At 42.0% G+C, this 23,141-nt stretch overlaps 1 protein-coding gene across 2 annotated transcripts in view; it reads right to left on the reverse strand.

Moving 5' to 3' along the window:
• FRY (FRY microtubule binding protein) overlaps positions 1-22,804 on the reverse strand; it is a 443,455-nt gene extending 420,651 nt beyond the window's left edge. Inside the window, exon 1 of one of the 2 annotated variants that reach the window (XM_060637419.3) lies at positions 22,587-22,804. The gene's annotated coding sequence lies outside the window, so the exon portion shown is untranslated. The remainder of the gene's footprint in view (positions 1-22,586) is intronic. The other variant, XM_060637417.3, reaches the window with a different exon arrangement.
• Positions 22,805-23,141: the final 337 nt, after the last annotated feature.

The raw sequence follows: 23,141 nt of genomic DNA on the forward strand, positions 1-23,141 counted from the left end.
ATAGTCAAATCAATATTGAGAAAGAACAAAGTGAGGGCATCATACTTCTTGATTTCAAAATATATTACAAAGCTATAGCAATCAAAACAGAATGGCACTGACATACAGACATATATAGACCAAAGGAACAGAATAGAGAGCTCAGAAATAAATCCATGCACATGGCTGACTGATGTTCAGTAAGTGTGTCAAGAATACACAAAGGGGAAAAATAGTTACTTCAACCAATAGTGTTGAGAAAACTGGTTATCTACATGTAAAAGAAAGGAATTGTGCCCTTATCTTACACTATACATAAATATCAACTCAAAATTGATTAAAGACTTAACTATAAGACCTGAAACTGGGGCGCCTGGGTGGCTCAGTTGGTTGGGCATCTGACTTCGGCCCAGGTCATGATCTCACGGTTCATGGGTTCGAGCCCTGCGTTAGGCTCTGTGCTGACAGCTCAGAACCTGGAGCCTGCTTCGGATTCTATGTCTCCCTCTCTCTATGCCCCTTCCCTACTCACACTCTGTCACTCTCTGTCTCTCAAAAATAAATAAACATTGGGAAAAAAATTAAAAAAAAAAAGACCTGAAACTATAAAACTCCTAAAAGAACACACTGGAAAACACTTCATGACATTGATCTTGGCAACAATTTTATGGATATGACACCAAAAGCACAGGCAAGAAGAACAAAAACAAGTGAAACTATATAAAAATAAAAAGCTTTTTCACAGCAAAGGAAACAATTAGAATACAAAGGCAACCTACAAAATGGGAGAAAATATTTCCAAACGACACTTCTGATTACGGATTAATCTCTGAAATACTAAGGAACTCCTACAATTCTTCAAAAATGGACTAAGGACTTGAATAGGCACTTCTCCAAAGAAGACATACAAAGAGTTAACAGGTATATGAGAAAATGTTCAATGCCACTAATCATCAGGGAAATACAAATCAGAACCACAACCTGTCAGGATACCTATTGTCAAAAAAACCAAAACCAAACCAAACCAAAACAAAACAGGAGACAACAAGTGTTGGCAGGGATGTGGAGAAACTGGAATCCTTGCTTCCTGTTGGTAGGAATGCAAAAGATGTGACTGCTATAAAAAAAACAGCATATAATTTCATTAAAAAAGTAAAAGTAAAACTACCAAATCACCCAGTAATCTTATCTTGGGGTATTTTCCTAAATAACCGAAATGAGGATCTTGAAGGGATATTAGCACTCTCATGTTCGGTGCAGTAGCCAAATATGGGAACAATTTAAGTGTCCATCGACAGAGAAATGAATAAAGAAAACATGATGTATACATACAATGGAATACTATTCACCTTATAAAAAAAGGACACTCTGCAATAGGTGATAACATGGATGAACCTGGAGGACACTATGTTAAAAGAAATCAGCCAGTCACAGAAGGACACACACCGCACGATTCCACTTATATGAGGTATCTAAAATAGTCAAATTCATAGCATCAAAGCCTGGGGTGGTATTTGCCAGTGGCTGGGGGAGGAAGAAATGGGAAGCGATCACCATGAAGTTTCAGTTAAGGAAGATAAATAAGTTCTAGCCATCCTCCATACAACATTGTACCTATAGTCAACAATACACTTAAAATTAAGTACACTTAAATTTTTGTGATAAAGGTAGATCTCGTGTAAGTGCTCTCATCACAAATAAATAACTAAAGCAAGCTGCAGTGAGCACAATTTTTTTGCCAGGAAGGATGACATGAAAATCAGCTAGTTTCTCTCCCTTCCCCACACTCCTTGCAGGACGATTATAGGCCAAACTTTTAGCTTATCATATAATTGTTTCTTTGTAAAGAGGTTACTTGGCCTCACGTCATATAAAGTGCAGCTTCTTAGCTTATGCCAAGTAGACTTTTCTAAACTAACAAAAGATCAAGTACATAATTTAGGGTAGTTCAGGGATGTCTACCTTATGGCCATGCACTGCAGCTATTAAACCCACAAATTAGTACTAAGAGGCACCAAGCTCTTCTAGTCTTGCCATCAAATTAATATGTATCTAACCCACAGGGAAGCTTGACCTTCTTTATGTCTAACAAAGTCAGCCTTATGTAAGTCCATTTCTTCTTGATTGGTTCTGTAATAACAGGAAAACAACTTTGAACCTCACACAATCGAGTACTTAATTTTATACAGTTTGTTCATTAATGGTTTCTCATATGTTTATTTCTTCTCTTCAATGGCCTGTGTTATTCAAATGCCGGAGCTCTGTCTTGTATTTTTCTTGTATCACCTCCTGCCTCTCTTAGGCAATGGTACCCACCTGATACCTGTGGTCTGACCAGCTGATTTCTGGGCTTATCTGGTGTGTGTCAGTGGAGAGGTGAGTAGAATCTTGGATGGGAGCAGGTTCTGAGAGTGTGGGCTGTGAGGTCCGGGGAACCTTACACTTCTAGAATGATGTATCAGCATAAAAGCTGTCTTTGATCCACTGTAAAGTCTTAGAAAGCAAATGTCTGCATTATTGAAATGTCAAGTTCATGTACCAGGCCACAGAATGCTTGTGGGTAAGTGCCTAATGAAAATTATTTGAAAAAATATTATAAAGCTATGGGCTTTTTAAATTATTTTCAGTAAGTGGTATGTTATTTTACACCAGTTAACTTCTAAATATCTTAGGATTTGATGTAGGTCTAAACAGAAAACCAATGTGTAATGCTTACGTCAGTTTTTGAGACACATTTTTTTGTACAGATGATCACACTGGGTGTCCTTTCAGACATTTAGGGTAGAAGTATTTACTTGTCATATGAGTTCAAAATGCAACACACTCCTATGGGCTGAAAAGTTACTATATAAATAATACAGGGAAGCCTTTCCTGTGCATATGTCTCCAAACACAATTAACTAGTATAAAAATAGATTATACCCCAAATGATAAACGTGGTGATTTAGTTTTATATTTTCTGACACTTATATATTTAAAGAAAATTTCCTCATTGAGCAAGAAGAAAATAAACCAAACAAATATAGTACATGTGGGGGTGGAGAAAATGAATCTGACATTTTTCCTAGTGCCTGGCTTTGACTATTATATTTCTAATTATAGAGCTATGGACAGGGCTGTTTTAGGCTGAAATGCAAAATGAGTGAGAAGAGATCATTTCCTGGGTAGAGCCAGATTATTTTCTAAAGTATCATTAATCTTCCTTTTTCTTTTTCCTATCAAGACATAAAACATGAATGCTTTTTATTTTAATGATACAAGTTTCCAGGTAATTGAATTAGAAATGCAGAAACATGGCCCGATGTTAACAAGCCAGCATGATCTGGCTGATTACAACATCTTCCTTAGGTAATTTTCAGAATCATCAAGATACCACTTAAACGCACACACGCACACACACACGCACACACATGCGTGCGCGCACACACACACACACACACGCACCCAAGTCATTCCCTGAGATTCATCTGCCCTCAATGCACATCTCATTAAGACATTATAATCAAAAGTCATATGCGATGAAATTATCATCCTCCACCAATAGGGTGGATAAAGTGAACTTAAGGTCCCCTAAGTGCCTTTCCCTGATCAACATGAATCACACTGGAGGAGTCATATAGCTCATGTTCTTGCTCTGACCTCTTGAGTTTTCACTTTATCTAAATGGCTTAGCTAGATCATCTAGGCTCCCACCTGGACCAGATAAACAGCATTGGGATGAGGCTCTAATTTTCAAACCTGAAGCCTCATGGTTTTACACTGAACCCCCAGAGAGAATACAGGCTGCCCTCCCAGGAAAAGCTGTTGCCTGACAATGGGTCCACAAGGTCATTCAGGTTCTCACATGTTAGAGGTTTCAACCAGATGTCTGAATGAACTTTCCTGGCTATGGGAGTTTCTCCTCCAGACCATCTGTAATGTAGAAATCTACGTTGTTGTTTTCAATTTTTTCTTGGTACCCAGATCCCAGGGAACATAAAAGCATTCATGATAGTTCAGAGCCAACTTAAAAATATTAGAGTCAGGGCTTCCCTATCCATCTTCCATTGCCATCTGAGGCTGAGAGATCAAACTGCCTGGTAAAACAGAGCTGAATTAGTTATGGGCTTCTGACTTTATTTATTTTTTTTTTTTTTAAGTTTTTTTTTTTTTTTTTTTAAGTTTTTTTTTTTTTAATGTTTATTTATTTTTGAGACAGAGAGAGACAGAGCATGAACGGGGGAGGGTCAGAGAGAGGGAGACACAGAATCTGAAACGGGCTCCAGGCTCTGAGCTGTCAGCACAGAGCCCGACGCGGGGCTCGAACTCACAGACCGTGAGATCATGACCTGAGCCGAAGTCAGACGCTTAACCGACCAAGCCACCCAGGCGCCCCTGACTTTATTTTTATTAACAGGAGCCTAATACATGTTGGGCACAGCTCTGGGCATTTAAAATATTCTCCTGCTTTCCCCTCACCAACAAACTGTGAAGTAGGCATTAGAATCCTCATTTTACAGATGAAAAAAACTAAGCACCTACTATGTGCCGGGTCCTGGTCCAGGGGCTGGGGTTGAGATTAGTTACCACGCATAGGAGCAATGGCTTGTTGTCTGACTAAGGTTATATTGCCCAGAAGAAGGTTAGAAGCACGATCTCCTACCTCTTTGTTGCTGTTCACCACACCTCCTAAATCCGAAGGTCAAACTCTAGAGAAAGGTAGACAATCAAGAGCGAAATCTAGATTTGTCTATAGTGCTATCTATCCATATTGCACAACTGCCTTCAGAAGTCAACCCTCTAATCAAACGCTCATGCTGGTGACCACTGTTTGGAGCCTCTGCCTCTTCTCCCCCCACTGGACAGAGATTTCACACAGTCAACCCGAGAGCAGATTCACTGAGAAGTGAGGGAGGCGGGTAGGTGTGTTATTTTGGTAAACATCAGGGAAAGTGAACTTAGGCAGTACTGGTACCTCTTCCTGTTGGAAGAATATAGGCTGAGAAATAATAAGTAAAATAGAATAAATAAAACAGGAAAACAAAAATGGTGTTCCACAAACACATTGAAGATGTAACGAGCGATTTATAACTATGCTATGAGCTTCGTTTGTAGAGAAAAGCAACTAAATAGTTCTGGTGAAGAATGGTTTGGGGACCTCCATTACCTGGTTTTACACACGCAGAATAATCAGCTTTGTTGATCACCTGCCATATCTCCAGGGGACTGGCAACTGGTGGAAAACAAAGCCTATAAACAACTCTAGTGTGGAAGTGAAAACAAAACAAAACAAAACGACCTTAAATGGTGCTCCAGGACAAAAGGAGAAGCCTCTATAGTGACCAGACTCTTCGATTTGACTGAAATATATTTTTATTTCATTACATAGCATCTCATTATACGACTCACAGCCACTGTCACCGAACTGTATAGAAGTTTTAAGCAAGCAAACTGTAGAGGTTTATTTGGTTTACAGGCTAAAATGTATCTATTTATAATGCTGAAGAAAGCACTGTGAAATAAATAAATGTTGGGAGGTGTACTGAATAATGGTGGCATTGTCTCCATTCCACAGAAGAATTAATGAATTGAAAATAAATAAAAATTATGTTTTTGATTATTAAGCATGTACTAGGAAAGATTATTTTTGTAGGAATATATATAGAAACCAAGTCATCAAGCCATTTAGTGTGTGGCCAGTATCTTAAAACTGGGAGACATACAACTCTAAATATATTTGAATCTCTCTGTACTTATTGAAAAGTTACATTTCGGGGCGCCTGAGTGGCTCAGTCGGTTAAGCGTCCGACTTCAGCTCAGGTCACGATCTCGTGGTCCGCGAGTTCGAGCCCCGCGTCGGGCTCTGGGCTGACGGCTCAGAGCCTGGAGCCTGCTTCGGATTCTGTGTCTCCCTCTCTCTCTGCCCCTCCCCCGTTCATGCTCTGTCTCTCTCTGTCTCAAAAATAAATAAACGTTAAAAAATTTTTTTTTTTTTTTTTTTAAAGAAAAGTTACATTTCTATGCATAATGATGTCAGTTCTCCCATTTTATCTCCCTTTTTGGCTCTTTTATTTGCATTATTTTATCATTTGTGTTATTTATAATACTCCATATACAAAATATATTGAGCCAAAATTTGTGGTCAAGGTGCAATTAGTAGACCGACTTCAGATGAAGGCGAATAAGAGACTTTGCCCTTACAAATCCAAAATTTAAAAATTGCAATATATATTTTAGAATTTTACCTCCATTATTATAGTGAATTAGAAGCTATTCTTTAACCAAAATCCATTTTGAGAATAATTAAAACCAATAAACATCATCGCCCTGAATTAAGTGTCATCAATCCTCACTCTCTTAGTATGTCTAAAAGAACAGCATTTTTAAAGTGCTCTTTGCTGTATAAGAAAGGAGTGGAGCCGTCCAGGTAACGGCAGGGAATGGTTGTATATTAAATACTCTGACAGTTGTGGAAAGTAATCATGACAATCTGCGGAGGAAAAAGGTCCATAAAAATCAGAGTGAAAAAGTCAGAAAGCACAGACATCTGGGGTAATTTAGCTTAATGGACAAATGGTCCCACATACACAGGTTTACAGCCCCAGAAGGTCCTCCCCCTGTTAACACAGATGGCCCAAGCCATCCAGAAAAGGGAAAGTTAACGTCAGTTATCTCTGTATCAGGAGACAGTGCGAGGATCTTGGTTTTAGGAACACTCAACAAAGTGGGCTTACATTGTCTGAAAAACCAATTTAGAAAAACATATTTAGAACATGTTCCCCTGTAATGGTAAATAAATGAAATTTATTGTAACTGTAAAGTAGTAAGTGACAGACTCTACATAAGCCCTTTAAAAAAGGCACACCAAGCTACTGCTGATGCCAAAGGAAGCACTCTATTTGTAAACAGAGGGATCTATTTGGCACTGAAGCAGAAATGGTTTACAATCAACTATATGATAATGAGATTAACATCAGTCTGTCATCACTTTCTTCTGCTTTGGTTGGTTAATCCTCAATGACGGTCTTCTCCTTTCAGCAAAGCACATCCTCTTACCTAATGGATGTTCCAGTTAAATAGAGACCACCTTGCAAACTTTGGCAAATAAGTAAATCCATTCACAAAAATCCAGAAACTTCACTCAAATTCACAGATAAAACACATGAGCAGACCTGAGAGTTCAGCAGAAGAGAATTTTTTTTTTTTTGAGAGGGAGAGGGAGAGGAAGAGAGAGAGAGAGAGGGGGAGAGAGAGAGAGAGAGAGAGAATGAGTGGGGAAGGGGCAAGGAGAGAAAGAGACAGAATCTTAAGCAGGTTCCACACTCAGCATGGAACTGACACAGGGCTCGATCCCACAACTCTGGGATCATGACCTGAGCCAAAATCAAGAGTCATACACTCAACCAACTGAGCCATCCAGGTGTCCCTGAATCCCCAGTTGAAAATAAGGTTGTGTATTCTCTGCGATATGATGATGATACCAATATTAAGTTATTAATAGAGAACTTCCAAAAATAAAAAAAAAATCACATATTTATTCTTTTTTCTGCACGCATGTTTGGTCAATTGATCACAAACAGTGTGTGGCACAATAAAAGACAGTCCTTAGGCTCTTAAAAACCTAACTGCATCTGAACCAGGACTTAGTTATGACTTGATTTCACTTTTGTATTATTTCAGATCAGTCATTTTGCAAAAGGGGGATTCTGTTTAGTTTATATATATGTCAGGCACCCATTCTTTCCACTGACCAGTATCATTACTCTTGAGGAACTTCCGTTCTGAGTGGAAAACAAAATGAGTATCATCAATTTTCATTGCACTTATGATTCAAAACCTCATACGGTTTTTAAACTACTGTGTTAGGCTGTATGTTACAATTTAGGATCTGAAGGTGTATTTGGACCTTCAGCTGTCTAGGGCTAAAGACAAAGTTGTGGGACTTTATGCCCACCTGAGCCCAAATATTAAAGGTCTATTCACAGAACCTGTTCACTGGGATGGCAGCCCAGTGTGCCCGCTCAGCTATGCCAGCGAGCATCTTCCCGCAGCTGTCAGACCACATTGGCAAGTGCACGGTATCACCCTCCATACTGTTCAACCTTACTAGAGTGGCCCCCCTCCAATCCTGTGATTTCTTGGATTCACTGGGTGCTCAGGAAGGTAAGGGTTTGGGATTAAAAGCACCCCTTCCCCTGGCTGTGGATGATGAACTTGGGAGATTTAGAACATCTCAAACTTCTTTCCTTTCAGGACAACTCGAATAAAACTTACCATTAGCAAAGAAGAGGCTATTATAGACTAGGGAGAAGAAACAGAACTGACGTTCTCAACCACTTATTTTTTAGTCATGGATTCCTGTAAGAACTTGGTCAAAGCCATAGACTCTCTTCCAAAAAAAAAAAAAAAAAAGGAAAGAAAAATAAAGAAAAGATAGATGTCGCACAGGCAATTTTCACACAAATTTCAAGGGAGAAATCACTGATGTCCTGAATCTCGTCCAAGATACAAATGAAGTCAATAGTGCTGCCACCATTTCCCCCAGGCCCCTTGTTAGCTTTGAATTGTTCCTTTTTGTGTAATCCAGGGTCCAGCTGGCGTCGGCCCTTGGCTGGGTCGGTGGGCCTGGGGTGCTGTGTCAGGCGGGAGATGAGAGCAGGAGGGCACAGACCCTGGGCTCCTCCTCTCTGTCTCCTAATCAACAGCCCTCACACCCAGTCTGGGGGCTGTGCCAGTCTGACTGTCCTCTGTCAACGGGGATAATTCACATACAATTTCTATTCAGCGCTTCCAGTATTCCTTTCCGGTGCTAAGGACATGATCCAACAAGAAATCAAGTTCTACTTGATTCTACTGCATCAAGTTTCAGTAAAAATACAATTAAAAGCATATACTATAATGTGTCTGTGTCCAATGGACATTTCTGATAAATGCCCAGCTGTTTAACAAACACGGAGGAGAAACTGGAAACACCCAAAAGGCACTCATCCAATTTGCACTAGCCTGTAAGTGCTGGCCAACATCAGTGTCTGGGAAGGCTTTTAATGTTATTGACAGCTTATTCAAATAGGCTGGAGTGGTCCCACAGGGCCTGAATCACTACTACTGTGAAGAAATAAACTACTTATGAAGCAAAGATGGGGAAATATGCTCAGAAGTAAGTGTGCTGCAATGCCTAAATCAAAATGGCCCTTCTCAGCATCTCTGATGTAACCAGACGGCAGTAACCCTTTCTTCCAGTTATACAACCCAACTAGCTTCGAGAATGCCTGGACAGCCAAATGTCCAATGACCTTTAAGGAAGAGAGTCTTGTAAACAGGTAGCGCGCTGTTTCAGGAGACTTTAACAGCCGTGATGGTCACAGAATACCATGGTCTTAAAGTGAGATACCTCACATGTCCTTGTTGAGGACAAAAAAGTCAGGGAAATAGAAAAAGACATTGTCCAAAAAGAAGGAAGGGGCAGAAGAGAAATGGAAATGCTGACAGAGGACTTGAAGTTGGAGGGGAGAGGGCTAAAGAGGCGAAGTAGGTGCCCTGTGCTGGTCAGGAAGGAGAGGGTGCTGGCATTCATGGCGCCACACTTGGCTGCTGGTGATTTAAAGGCTCAGTGCCCCTTGGTGGAGAAGGTAAAAGACAAAAAATATAGGGGGTTGCAGAATAGTGGCTCTGATTCATTTTTAAAAACGTGTGTTCGTGTGTATTCCGTATACGTGTATGCACACATGTACACACATACATGTATGTATTTTGCAAGAGAATGGAGGTAAGATGGCAGACTGATGAAAGAGGAGCTTAAGCTAGTATTTTTTAAATTTTTTTTATGTTTGTTTATTTTTGAGAGAGGGAGAGAGACAGAGTGCAAGGGGGGAGGGGCAGAGAGAGAGGGAGACACAGAATCCGAAGCAGGCTCCAGGCCCCGAGCTGTCAGGGCAGAGCCTGACACGGGGCTTGAACTCATGATCCACAAGATCCCGAGCTAAGCCAAAGCTGGATGCTTAACAGACTGAGCCATCCAGGCGTCCCAGTTAGTATTTTTTTTTTTTTTTTAAATAAAGGAATATCAATTAGTTGGAACTTGTTTGAAAAGCTTTGGTGGTTTTTTGGAGAACCAAGATAGAAAAAAAGCAATTTATATGCTCCTGGGCAAAATATTTGGATAAAGAACCAAGAAGGGACAGTATCTGCCTGATTCTAATAGTACAAAACCCCTTGCTTAGTGCTCTTCACAGTGAAGACACTGAAGGTTTCAAAGACTGATATACTCAAACTGTGGGAACATAAAGACAGGCTGGTTCTGCTGGTCTCTTTGGAAACCAAATTTTGGCCACCTCATTGCTCATTAGGCTGTGAATCAGGGGCTAATCAGGAAAAATAAAAGGAGGAGAAACTCTAATCAGTCCATTTGTGAGCAGCTCTGCCTGCAAGATGGATGGGGAGGAGATTTAAACTATCATAAAGTTTGGTTATTATCTGTGGGTTTCAATTATCCTCGGCATCTCCGCTCCCGGGAGAAGCGGTAATTGAGAGTCAGCTGTGGAAATTAAAATCATAAGATGGGGAGGGAGGGTGTCAGCATTCTGAATGGCAGCTTTTGATCGGCAGATGGGCTTGGTTTTAAGAGGCCGGTTGGCAGGGTTGTGGGTCTCCTGACATTCATCTGTCAGAGGATGCGAAGCAGAAAAAGCTCATTTGCACTTCCATGTCAGAATCACCAGGATGACTCTGAGACCCCTCTTTAGACGATGAAAATAATAGGAAGCTCATGATAACACGAACACCAAGACCAGGCAGAGGTAGGAGTCCGGATGTAGAGCTCTCATTTTGCAGGTGAAATCCCGCTCGGGCTACTCTAAAACTCCTCTAGATAGGGGTATGTCTTGTGCAGATACGGACACAGTCCTCAGCCTTGGGGCTAAGTGCAGGCTTAGAGTGTCTCAAAACACAGGACCAAGGTCTGACAACTTTCAGTCTGTCTGAAAATCTATGTAATGATTTACTACCACGGAAAGATATTTGGGGTAAATTGTGTTAGCTGACAAAAGTAACTTACAAAACAGTATATTAAATGATTCCATTTTTTTTTTTTTGTAAACAATATGTGTGAAAAAAAGAAATACAGAAGGGAATATGAAAAATGCAAACAGTGATCACACTGAAGAGGTGGGATTATGGATGGCTTTTATTTTCTTCTATTTGCTTAACTAAATCCTTAAATTTTTCAACACTGAACACATCAGTTGTATAATAAAAAATATTTTAATAACATTAATACTGAAACATATTTTAAATGCATTAAAATATTTTTAATGTATTAATCAGATGTCACATACCTAAGGTGCTAAACCTGTGAGAATAAGAGAGCAATTCATAAATGATTTCTAAAAACTCCTACGTGGATGCCCCAGGATCTCCTTCGGAAAAGCCAGGAGGAATACAATGTGTAGTTTTCACTTGCTACAATATATTTACAAGAATGTTTAAGATCTGCTACTTCAGAACTCATGGAATCTGTAATTAAATGCACTCTATTTAGTCACTGCTTCACGAGTAAACTTAGGGTTGCCAACGGTTTTTTTCTTACTTGAGAAGATAACATATTCAGGACTCAAAAAATAGCAAATGAAGGTTCCCCAATTCTTGGTATCAGAGTGTTGAGTCGAAACTTCCCTCCCATTCTACTTTTGGTAGATTTAGTTCCACTGTTTTTGCTGAGTGAGTGCAGATAATTCCTGCAAAGGATAATGCTGATCTGTGCCCGCCCCCCTTGAAGCCTTTCTGTTTCCACTTCTGCTGCTTCCTACTCATCTAGGCACTCCATGTAAGGCAGAAAAGATAGGTTCTGCAGTAGAAAGAGTTTCTAGACTGGACTTACGGGTGCCAGCAAGGAAGTTCCTATAGCTGTGATGGTGAATGGCTTGATAGAATGGTTGCCATAGTAATGCATATGACTGGGCTAAATTTGAGAGACAAAAATAGCTAGGACTTTCACTAGACTATCACATTACAGTCGTTAACAAAAGCAACAAAAGCAGCAATAACAACAGGCAACTACTCTGTACCAGGCCATTAGGGCACTAGATATTTTATATATATTCTCTTGGAAACTCACAACAAAGTTGCCCAGTAGAAATCAATGGCCCCATTTTACAGACAAGGAAGCAAAGACTTACGGATGTTAATTAAGCACACAACCTGGGAGTATTACACAGGTGCTTAAATTCATGATTCTGGGGTCAGACACTCTGAGTTCTTCTCTCAACCTCTCCACTTGCTATCAGGGTGGCACTGGGCGAAATATCTAACCTCCTGGTTCTTCAGTTTCCTAATCTGTGAAATAGAGATGATAACAGGGTCTATTATGCAGGGGCTGCTTCAGGGATTAAATGAGGTGAGGAGAGAATGTAATGCCATTAGCTTGGTACTAGCCACAAGCCACAGTTAGCCTTCAACAGGTGTTGATTCACTTCTCATTCTGTGGCTGAAGGGACAGCAAGTCCAGGTCAGTCTGAATCAAAGCTCTTCCCCTTCCAAAAAATACCCAACATGAGGCAGCCACTGCTCAAGAGACCTCCAACCTTCATTCTGATCATTTTCATAGTCAAGAAAATTATTTTCCATTCCCAGACAGTACTCACAGAGTTTCCCCCTGTCGTTTCTACAGAAACAAGAAAACAATGCTGACGTGAACATTTTGTGAAGATTGAGACCAAATTTCAAAACTTCAAGTGCAGTTTTGGATACGTGAGACCAAATTCCAAACTCTTAAGTGCTGTTTCGGTAAGTGTGCTTTTAAGAGATACAACTAAAGTGAAGACACTGTCTAACATGCGAGTCTAACATGTCTAACATGGAGTCTATTGAGTGTCCACACTGAAGTCTTTTGTTGGATTTGTTTCTATTGTCTGGAAAAACATCTAAGTAAAGAAGATAGTCCTGATATACAATTCTGTCTCAAGTGGTTTCTGAATAAAGTCACTATGATCCAACTTCTTCAGCGGTGGTTCAAGGATTATTGTTATTATTTTTGTTTTACTAATTCAACAAATGAAAAAGAAGTCAGTCGACACAGATTTCCCACTTTCCAAATCACTTTTGATTTTTGTCAAAGCACAAACTACACCTTTAAGTGGTGGCAATTAATGGATGTGTTTTATGGTCTGGACATATCGTGTGATGATCTAACATTTGTGTTTCAGTATCCAAAGTGTCTGCTTATCTCCCTCAACCCCACGAACTAGAATCTGAGTACTCATGCCATATATCCTTATGTTCATATCAACTCCTTACATATTTTATAAAGTTTATTTTTATTTATTTATTTAAGTAATCTCTACACCCAAAGTGGAGCTGGAACTCACAACTCCAAGGTCAAGAGTCACATGATCTTCTGACTGAGCCAGCCAGGTGCCCCCTTACATATTTTAGATAAGTTTTTATTACCCATGTTCTTTCTCATTCTGTCATCTTTCCTTATAGAATTATTTTATTGTATTTCCGTTCTTAAACCCTTTTCAGTGTTCTACATTCTGATGCATGTCTTTTGTAAGATGGCATAAACATCCAGAAGAGTCTTCACTGCCTTCAGACCTGGGATAAATACGTTACTTTGCTTGTCTTCCCTCCCTCCCTTCCTTACCCTCTCCCTCCTTTTCTTCCTTCCCTCCCTTCCTTTGTTTTTCTTTTATAGTAAGACTGCGTTTTTTTAGAGCAGTTTTAGATTCACAGCAAAATTGAGGGATCAGTGCAGAGATCGACCATATGACCCTGCCCCACACATGCAGAGGCTCCCCCAGTATCAATATTCCCCACCAGAGTGGTACATTTGTTATAACTGATGAACCGACATGGATACCCTGTTATCACCCAAAGTCCACCGTTTACATGATGGTTCACTCTTGGTGTTGTATGTTCTGTGAGTCTGGACAAATAGATATACATACATACGTACATATACATATATACACACAGATAGACAAGTATCCATCATTACGGTATTTCTGTTTTTTTCCTCCAACATTCAGCACTGTGGCTTAGCTGAAATTTATTCTAATACAGGTTTCCTCTGTTATCCAGAACACTTAGCTTTTACAATAGATCTACATTAGTACTTATTTTCACTAACCAAAAGAAATTTGAAGACGATTTTCACTCTTACAAAATGGTAATTGCTTTTTCACTTCACGCTACCTTGGCTTACAAAAGTTATGTAGGAACACTCTCCATAGCAGGGGAAACCTGTATTTGGTTATGACCAGAATGTTTTTCTTTTCCTTACTGTTTTCTCTTTTTCAAACTGTCATTCTATCGTTCTAGCAAACTTCACTAAGTAATCGACCTTTTCTTCAAAGTTGTGTTGCTTATGTGTGTGTCTTAAATTAGGTTCCTAGGCAATCTAAATCAAAATCTGGAATTGCTATGATTGTTTTTTATCTGTCTAGTTTTCAGTCCAATACCGGAGAATTTTAATAATGGTCATTTATAATAGATTTTTTAATTTTGTTATATCAAATTTACCTTAATGACTTCTATTTGTTAAAATTTCAGTTTTGATGTGTTTGGTTCTTCACTGTAGATGATTTAACTGTCAAATTATAACATATTATGTGAGACTTTTATTTCATAATTAATAAGAATCTTTCAGCCAAAGAAGGGTGGAAATTCCTGTGTCAACTAAACAATATGTTTTAAATCACCAAATATTATTAAGCTTCCACTATTTATGGGTACTTTTCTAGGCTCTAGGGCTGAAAAGATAAGCAAGGATATGCCTCTTTCCACTCCACTCCAAAAGAGTGCAATTCAAATTCATTAAGGTTAAAGCTAAAATAGAATGAAAATACCTAGAACAGCTCCTACCCCCTCCCATCTCACCCTCCCATTATGGGGACTCACTTACAATTATCAACACAAAGAAAGGGCTCCAGGAACCAAAGGACTAGTATCACTGATGTTGAAAGCAAGATGCAGCACTCATGTAGATGAAATTGTCCCCCCCCCACTTTTTTTTTGACAATTCAGATGTTTCTGCACATTATCATCTCATTTGACTGAATACTCCATTTTCACATGGGCCTAAATTGTGTACAAAATCAGAATTCAAAAGGATATAAAAGCCTGGATTTCAAAATGTATATTAGGTTAAGAGACATTTCTTCACTGATGTAGATAAACCCAAGGATTGTCCTGACCAACAACAAATCTAGGTCAGCAACATAAACCAGGCAGAAAATCCTTCATTGTCCAGTTTAGGCTAATATTGCAACTTTAATTAAAGAGTCATGATGTCAGTTTGGAAACACAATGGGGGAGCAGCTGTACTCCAGTGAAAACATCCCTACAATTTCTATCAACATAGATAAGCTCTTACACAATGCAAAGGAGACGTGTGCACAGCCACAAATTTAAAGAATTGTAAGCAGAAGGCAATCTCAGTTCTCACTGAAGAAACTACCCTTCTAATATTAGACGAACGTCCTGCGTATGTTTTCATTATTATTTCTTAACATGCCTGATCAAGATTCGAGGGAAAAGTCATTGGACTTCAAAGACATTGTAATCATCAATCCACCACTTAGAGAGAAGTCATGAGGTTGACCACTGCAACAACTCATCCAATTTACTTAGCTGTAAGCCCTAATGCTTGTACCCTCCTGTACTCCTGACATTCACCATAAAGAGCAAGCCATGTCTTCAATATGGAAGCAACTCAAGTGTCCATCGAGATGAATGGATACAGAAGATGTGATATGATACACACACACACACACACACACACACACACACACAAAACATTATTCAGCCATAAAAAGGAATAAGATCTTCTTATCTGCTACCATGGATGGACCTAGAGGGCATTATGCTTAGTGAAATAAGTCAGGGAAAGACAAATACCATGTGATATCACTTACATGTGAAATCCAAAAAACAAACAAAAAGCAGAAACAGACCCATAAATACAGAGAAGAAACTAATGGTTGCCAGAGGAGAGGGGAGCAGGAAGATGGGCAAAATGGGTGAAGGGGATCGGGAGGTACAGGCTTCCAGCTGGGGACTAAGTCACCAGAATGAAAGGTACAGCATAGAGAATATAATGTATTGTAATAGTGTTGCATTGTGACAGATAGTAGCTACACTTGTAGTAAGCACAGCATAATGTATAGACTTGTCCAATCACTATGCTGTACACCTAAGACTAATGTAACATTGTGTGTCAGCTATACTACAATAATTTCTTTTAAGGAATGTCTTGAGTCTCACCCGGCATCCATCCCACTCATCGCCACCCTCCATCAACATCCTGGAAGTACAGGTGCATGTTACACATCCTATGCCTACACCTGTCACCACACCAGGAGTATGTCTGATGCTATTTTGAGTAGCTCACATTTAGAAGTCTGCTCCTGAGCACAACATTTACAATACACAATTCACTTTGCAACTCCAGTTTTACTCAGAAGCAACCTTTCTACAGGTTGCCGGCAACCTTCATGTTTCCTGACTTTTATTGATATTCCAAATCCACAGTGATTAAGGAATTACCCCAAACATACAATTACCTTACAGATTTTAAGATCTTAGAGTTAAGGATGTATTTGCCTAAGAGCTCATTTATGTTTTTAACCACTTTCTTGCCTCCTCCTCATCCTGGGTGGCTCATTTTTCATCTGGGGACCCTCTGTGTAGCGTGCGTCCCCATTGTTTTCTTTTTCTCAAGATGAGCACTGCACACCTGACTGCAATATGCAGCAGAGGCGGACTGTGAGCATGGCTGGACCATCTGGCACCACAACTCAGATTTAATTAATGTTTGCTGGGTGAGTACCATGTGTCAGACCCTGAGCTGGGCATTTCTGCACATTTGGCTGAGTGCTCCACGTGTACACGGACCTAATTCATTACTGGACTATTTTTAAAATCCCCATTTATTAAGCATGTCTTTTCTTCTCCGTATCCTGATGCTTTGGCATCTTTGGGCCTTGATGACCCTGCAGGGATTGTCCCTCCCAGAGTGAGCAATTCCTAGGGATAAGTAATTTGCCTTCCGATGTGCCTTTCATACGCAAACCAGCAGTCCAGAGCCCGTCCTTCTCACACTGAGCGTGGCTGTCCACCTGCCCTAATCACCCCAGGGCCAGGTACCGGATAACCAGGGACAGCTTCTCTGCCCCAAAGCTCTCTGAAATTATTCAGCCCTAAGTCTGCTTGCCCTGCTCCTCCTGTATCTTGTCTTGCCCACATTCATCGTCACTCCCTCCACCTCCACGTAGCCCTGCACGACACATGTGCTTACTGCTTTTAGGGACCTGTGAGCATAACAAACTCTTCCCTTCATGACAGTCATTTCCATGTCTGCATGTCTTACCACACCTTATTGAAACATCCCACACAATCATAGAACTGGCATCTAAGATTATTGTGTTTTTCTTTCATCCCACCCTGTGTGTTCAGGAAAAGCAAGTTTTAAGTTATTTTTGTCATTTGTCATTTATCTGGCTCATGTTAACAACGCTTAATAGAAGTAATTATACAGAAGTTCCTTTAGTGGAAAGCCAAAAGGATTTAATTTAATTAATAATTATTTTCTAATAGGTGAAAGAGACAGCTCTGGCCTATCTGCCAAGTCCCTTCACGGCACACACCGCTTTGCCCGTACGTGGGGAGAAACACACGCCATTCATTCTCCCCCAAGCAAGCACACTAAATGTGTCTTAGAAACCTACAAGTGACCTTAGTTGGTTACATAGGGGTTTCGGAGGTCTCACATTTCACTGAACGAGAAATGGGACGTATCTTCGCAGGACCGGCTGTTTCACTCATAGACCGTGGGGTTATTTGGGCAACGCTGTCAACTTTGGGTCCTCGGGATCGCTTTGGAGCTTGCTGCTAAGCTAAGCTTCCCAGCCTTTCCTTCGTTGCATCCTCACATAGCTTCCTGTTTGGCCTAGAAGTACATTCTGCTCGCCTAGGGAGCAGTGAGGAGGCAGGAGCATGACAGACAGAGGTCTATATTCCTATCAAGGTTTCCTTTTTTCCTTTTTGTCTGTTTCTTTGTCAAAGTGTCAGGATGGCCTTTTTTTGGCGGGGGGTGGGGTGGGGTGGGGGGTGGTAATTAAAAAGTGGACTGCAAGGAAAGGCCTTGAAAGTGTGTGTGTGTATACAAACACAAATATAAATAAATTTAAATAATTTTTTCTCTCAGAGATGCACATCCAGACAAGGTCACCAGCACCGGATTTCTGTCTCAGAGGAGCTTACTGAAGGAAAAGCATGTACCTATTAATTCTAGTTTCTGTCCAATGTCCAAGAGGACAAATGCATGACATTGCACCAAGCATAAAATTCAAGCAACTTATGATTTGGGATCGTGCGAGAGAATCAAGGTGTTACGACGTCATACATTCTTTCATTGGTCAAAGATGAATGAAGCCACAGTGGAATTTCTTCTATCCTGGGGTCGTTTTTGTAATGGCATGAAGTGCTTTGTACAGGGGTCTGTAAACAAAATTGAGGACTTAATTCTGGCCTGTACCCTTTTCCTATGTCTAGCATTTCTGTCAATGTCATAATTTTAAGACTATGTCTTCCAACCAGCAGGAGAGTAGTGAGCCGGCTGATGTGTCTCCATGCCTTCCACGGGAGGATAGCCACTCACTTATTCCATGGACATTTACTGAGCACATCAACTCTGTGCCACGGACTCTCCTACATGTCTGGCACATAGAGTTGAGAATAAGACAGAAAAAGTCCTTGCCCTCCTGGAGCTTGGTCTCACAAAACGAGGGACCATGTGAATGAACGGATCAACAGGGTTCATGAAATACGCACAGATTAGTATAGTTCATTGATAAGGTTCATTTTTTTTTTTTCACATTTTAACATCTCCAAAATTGGGATGTGTCTCAATACTGACGGTGACAACTTGGCAGTAGTTGTCACAACGCTGTCACTGCTCTGCACATGCATAAACATGGTCACAGCTATTCATTTTGGTAGCACTTCTCCTAAATTATGGGCATTGTTGGCACTGCAGGTGTTCTGTTTAATTGCCATTTAAACGGTTTTTCTGAAAAGATCCCACTATGATTTGGCACCGAAAAAAGATGTTACTATGTATGCACTACGGCACCGAAACAGAGCAGTGGGGCTTAAATGTTATATCACTCAGGGAAACATTTGTCTTTGTTTGACATTTCCGTACTACCTTGCAAAGCAAGATCCAAATGCTTCACCAGATTGAAAAAAAGAAAGACACAGAAGAGGAGTCTGTTACGGTCTGTTACTGAGATATATGCAAACCCACTGTCTATCACACATTGCTTAGGGAAGCAGTGCTAATTAATGACGGTATGAGCAGAAAAATGTACCAAAACCCTTGATAGAAATGGAGACTCGAAAGCAGTAAGAGGGTGGTGTAACCAATCCACACGATGTCATGGAAGACGGCTATTAAGATGGCCTGCATGTCATAATATAATCGGCAGTATTTTCTTTTTCTTCTCGTACAACATAAAAATGATGCTATATAACTGCTGACATTTTAGATTTGATGAAATATGGAAATAAAAATGGATGGCCAGCGAATGAGAAGTTTTATACACATGATAGAATGCAGAGTAGAAGTTTGTTGATACTGGACGGTCTTAACCTAATGAGGTATTTGCACGAACCCAACTTTAGGCAAACTGCGCGATGTCAGATAGTTTTGCAGATCACTGGTCATGTTAAAGAAGTCTACGTCACTCCGTATGCCCAACAAAGTTTTTGGTATATTTCCCATTCTGGTGCAAAAGCGTGACAATGAGCAAACCTCATGTTCTAGTTTCCCAACTTTAATTAGTGCTGCACCAGTTTTTGGCAGTTTAGAGAATTTAGAGGGGAGGTGCTGGGGCTGTGTTCTAAACTCAAACCTTCCAACTGCTTCAGGGGATGGAGTGAAATAATTAGACAGGAGAGTCCATTTGAAATCCCAAAGCATGCATTCGGGACTTTGAGGTTCTTAGCACTAGAGTAACATGAGTAAAATGCCAACTACAGGGATATGTTTCCAGGCAGCATATGGCCTCAGCTCAAAAATGCATCTATTTCTCTTTAGGCTTGGAACTTCAAATCATTTTGGAATCAGAGAGAAGAGAATTGAAAACTATACCACGGGAGAGAACACACACATACACACACACACACACACACACATTCACCTAGGGAGGAGAAATAAAATGATAAAAGAATGTCGATTATCATAACAGACACAAGTTTTAAGCACAGCTTCAAAACTCTGTCGCACCTGCGACATCAGTGTTTGCTACCATTCAGCCAAGTGACAACTGTGTTAGTACAGCGAGAAACTGAAACAGAAATAGGTGTGTAGCTGCACCCATCACCATGATAACAGGTAAACGAGTTTCTATATGGTGAACAGGTATCTTCAGTAGTGTTGACAATGGGCTATACCATATACTCTGCATTTCACACTACGGGGAAGGCCTGCTTCCTGCCCCTGCGGCCCTATGTTAATTTCCTTTCTGGTAAACCTCAGAGAATTCAGGGATTCCCTAGACTAACACCACCATCCCCAACGGCTCTGTTTCAGTTTCTCCTTTTAAGTAGCCTGGCCTGTGTCAGGAATTCTCTGACAGTTGGTACAGGAAGATGAGTGTGCCAGTGTGAACACTGCAGGGGATGTATTCCTGCCAACTGGTGGTGTGTACTTATATGTGCAGAGCTAAACCAGACTTGGATGACTGAGAGAGTAGAGACTGCTCCTTAAGTGGCAGTGAGAGAAACACTTGATTACCTGTCTTCCAGAGCCAACTTCTCTGAAGGGACAAGGGGTTTAGATGTCTGGAGATTTCCATCTGATTTACATGCTGGGGACTGGTGCTTAGAGGGTGTCCGGGGAGTTCCTGATGTTGCCCTTTGGTGAAAGGAATACTTGTTGGGCGCAGTGTTGGGTTCCCAGAGGGACAAAACAATCTATGAAGGGGTTTGATCCAGGAAGCCAGTGGAGATAGCATTTGCCATATTTTGATTTCCTAGTATATTATAAAATGGCAATTCTCTTTCAAGGGGGCTGGGAGATAGCATAGGGTAGTGGTAAAGAGCACGGGTAAGGAATCAAAGAGATCCTCTATCACTTACTTCCCACATAATCTTGGGCAACTTTACATAATCTCCTTAGTCTCTGAAACAGGGTAATAATATCTCATCAGGGTGCCTGTAAGATTTAAAGTAACTGTATAGGTAAAAACACTTAGTATGTGTGCTCAGTATTTATTTGGATACTATTGTGTCACCACTAAGGGAGTTTCCTTCTCTTTATGATGTAAATGTACTTAGAGAAGTTATGTTACCTGTGTAGGGGATAAATCATATGAACCAGAAGAGGATGTCCATATCCTTAGCTAAGGGTGTCTTTAGGGCACAAAATGGTATTATGAAGTTGTCTTTTGGTGTGAATATGTCTTGGTTAGAAATGAATAAAGTAAACCTGGTAATCCACCAATATGATCAGAAAGGTTAATCAGAATTAAACAGAATCTACATATATTTGCTGAGATCTGCTAATTTCAAGTCAACGTGGTAACGGCCTGATTACCCCCTCTATCGACTCTGAGCCACTTGATGATAGGCCTGTTGCCACAATCTTGTGTAAAACTCAGTCCTAACTCTAATCGTTTCTCTGCATGAGAGGAAGTTTTGTAAAGCAAATAATCCCCACCTAACCCACTTTATTTTGAAGGTTGAAACTTTCTCCTATCTTCAAGTGGGTACACGTGTTCGGTATTCTTTGCTGCCACCTCCCACCCTAACAGCCGGGCTGTAACTTCTCCTCCCTTTCCTGTGCTCCACAGCACCCGCCCAGCTCTCAGGGAAAGCTGATTGGAAGCATATGGCAATAAGAAACTATTGTCAAGATTTGACAGAGGTAATCATTGGCACCTTGGACACATGGGTGTTTAGGGGTCTTTAATTCGAGGTCCGACTTCAATTTTGGATGCTCTTACAGCATAGATGCTGGTGGCGCCCGTTCTAGGGGAGAGAACGTTCTAGGGGAGAGAGTACTGCTTTCAAGCGATAATAATGTGTGAGTTGTGGATGCTCTGTGCCCGAAAGCCCCTCCCCACGGGGGATTCCCACAGAGGAATTTCCTCAAGCAAGGGCCTGCGTCAGGAATGCTGCTAGGGTCCGAAAGGGGCATGGGTTCCTGCACGGCCCTGTTCAGAACCCAGACCTTCCCAACAGGGTGCTCCCACGCTCTTTAAGGGTGCGGGCCTCAGGGGCCGCAGAGTCTGGCTCCTCAAGTCTCAGCCTCCAACTTTCTCCTGGCACAAAAACCTCTTCCGAAGCGCATGGAGACGGGAGGAGGATGGACGATGGGGATGCAGCCAGCTGCTGCCGGGAGACAGCCCTCCTCCCCACCCCACCCCACCCCACCCCACCCGCCAACCCCGCTTCCCTCTGCCCCCACCCTCTTCCTCACGGGGAAAGCGGCCCGGACCGCGCAGCCCCGCCCTGCCCCACCCACCCCGCTCCCAGCCCACCCCTCGGTCCGGGGAGCTTCGAGCTTCACAAAGCCACTTGCCGGGCGCTGCGGTGCCCTGGGCGAGGGGGCGAGCGGGGCGGGGTACCTTTAGGAAGAGGCCAGGACACCGGCGCCCGGAGAGACCAGCAGCATCGCCCGCACGCCGCCGCCGCCGCTGCGGAGGGCTACTTCGCGGCGCCCACAGCCGGATCCGGCGGGGACCGGCCACCGCCGTCACCGCCGCCCGAGCCGCTCGCGCTCCCCGCGCTGCGCTCCGCGCGCAGCTCCCGACTCCGCTGCCCGGCGACCGCCACTGTCAAGCGGAGCCCCGCCCCCTGCGCGCTCGGCGAGCCGCGGACCCCCGGGACGCGCCGCCGCCGGGATTGGCTGAGCAAGTCGCTGGCTCCGCCCCCGCGCGCCGCGCCCCTCCCGCGCTGGTGGCGCGCGCGGCGGCCGGCTCCCTCCAGGGGCGCCGCGGGAGGGTGGGGTCCCGGGCTGGGCGAGGCTTCCTGCGGGCACGGCGCGCGCGGAGCCTCGGCTCCGGGGCTCCGGGCTCTGCAGTTTCTCGGTCCTCGCCCAGCCCGGAAAAAAACTGGACGGCCAGGAAGGAAAAGAGGAAACGTCTTCTGTAGGGCCCTTCGCACTGCTGCAGCGGGTCTGG

The sequence above is a fragment of the Panthera onca genome, chromosome A1 (genome assembly GCF_046562875.1).
Source record: "Panthera onca isolate mPanOnc1 chromosome A1, mPanOnc1 haplotype 2, whole genome shotgun sequence".
NCBI classification, from domain to species: domain Eukaryota; kingdom Metazoa; phylum Chordata; class Mammalia; order Carnivora; family Felidae; genus Panthera; species Panthera onca.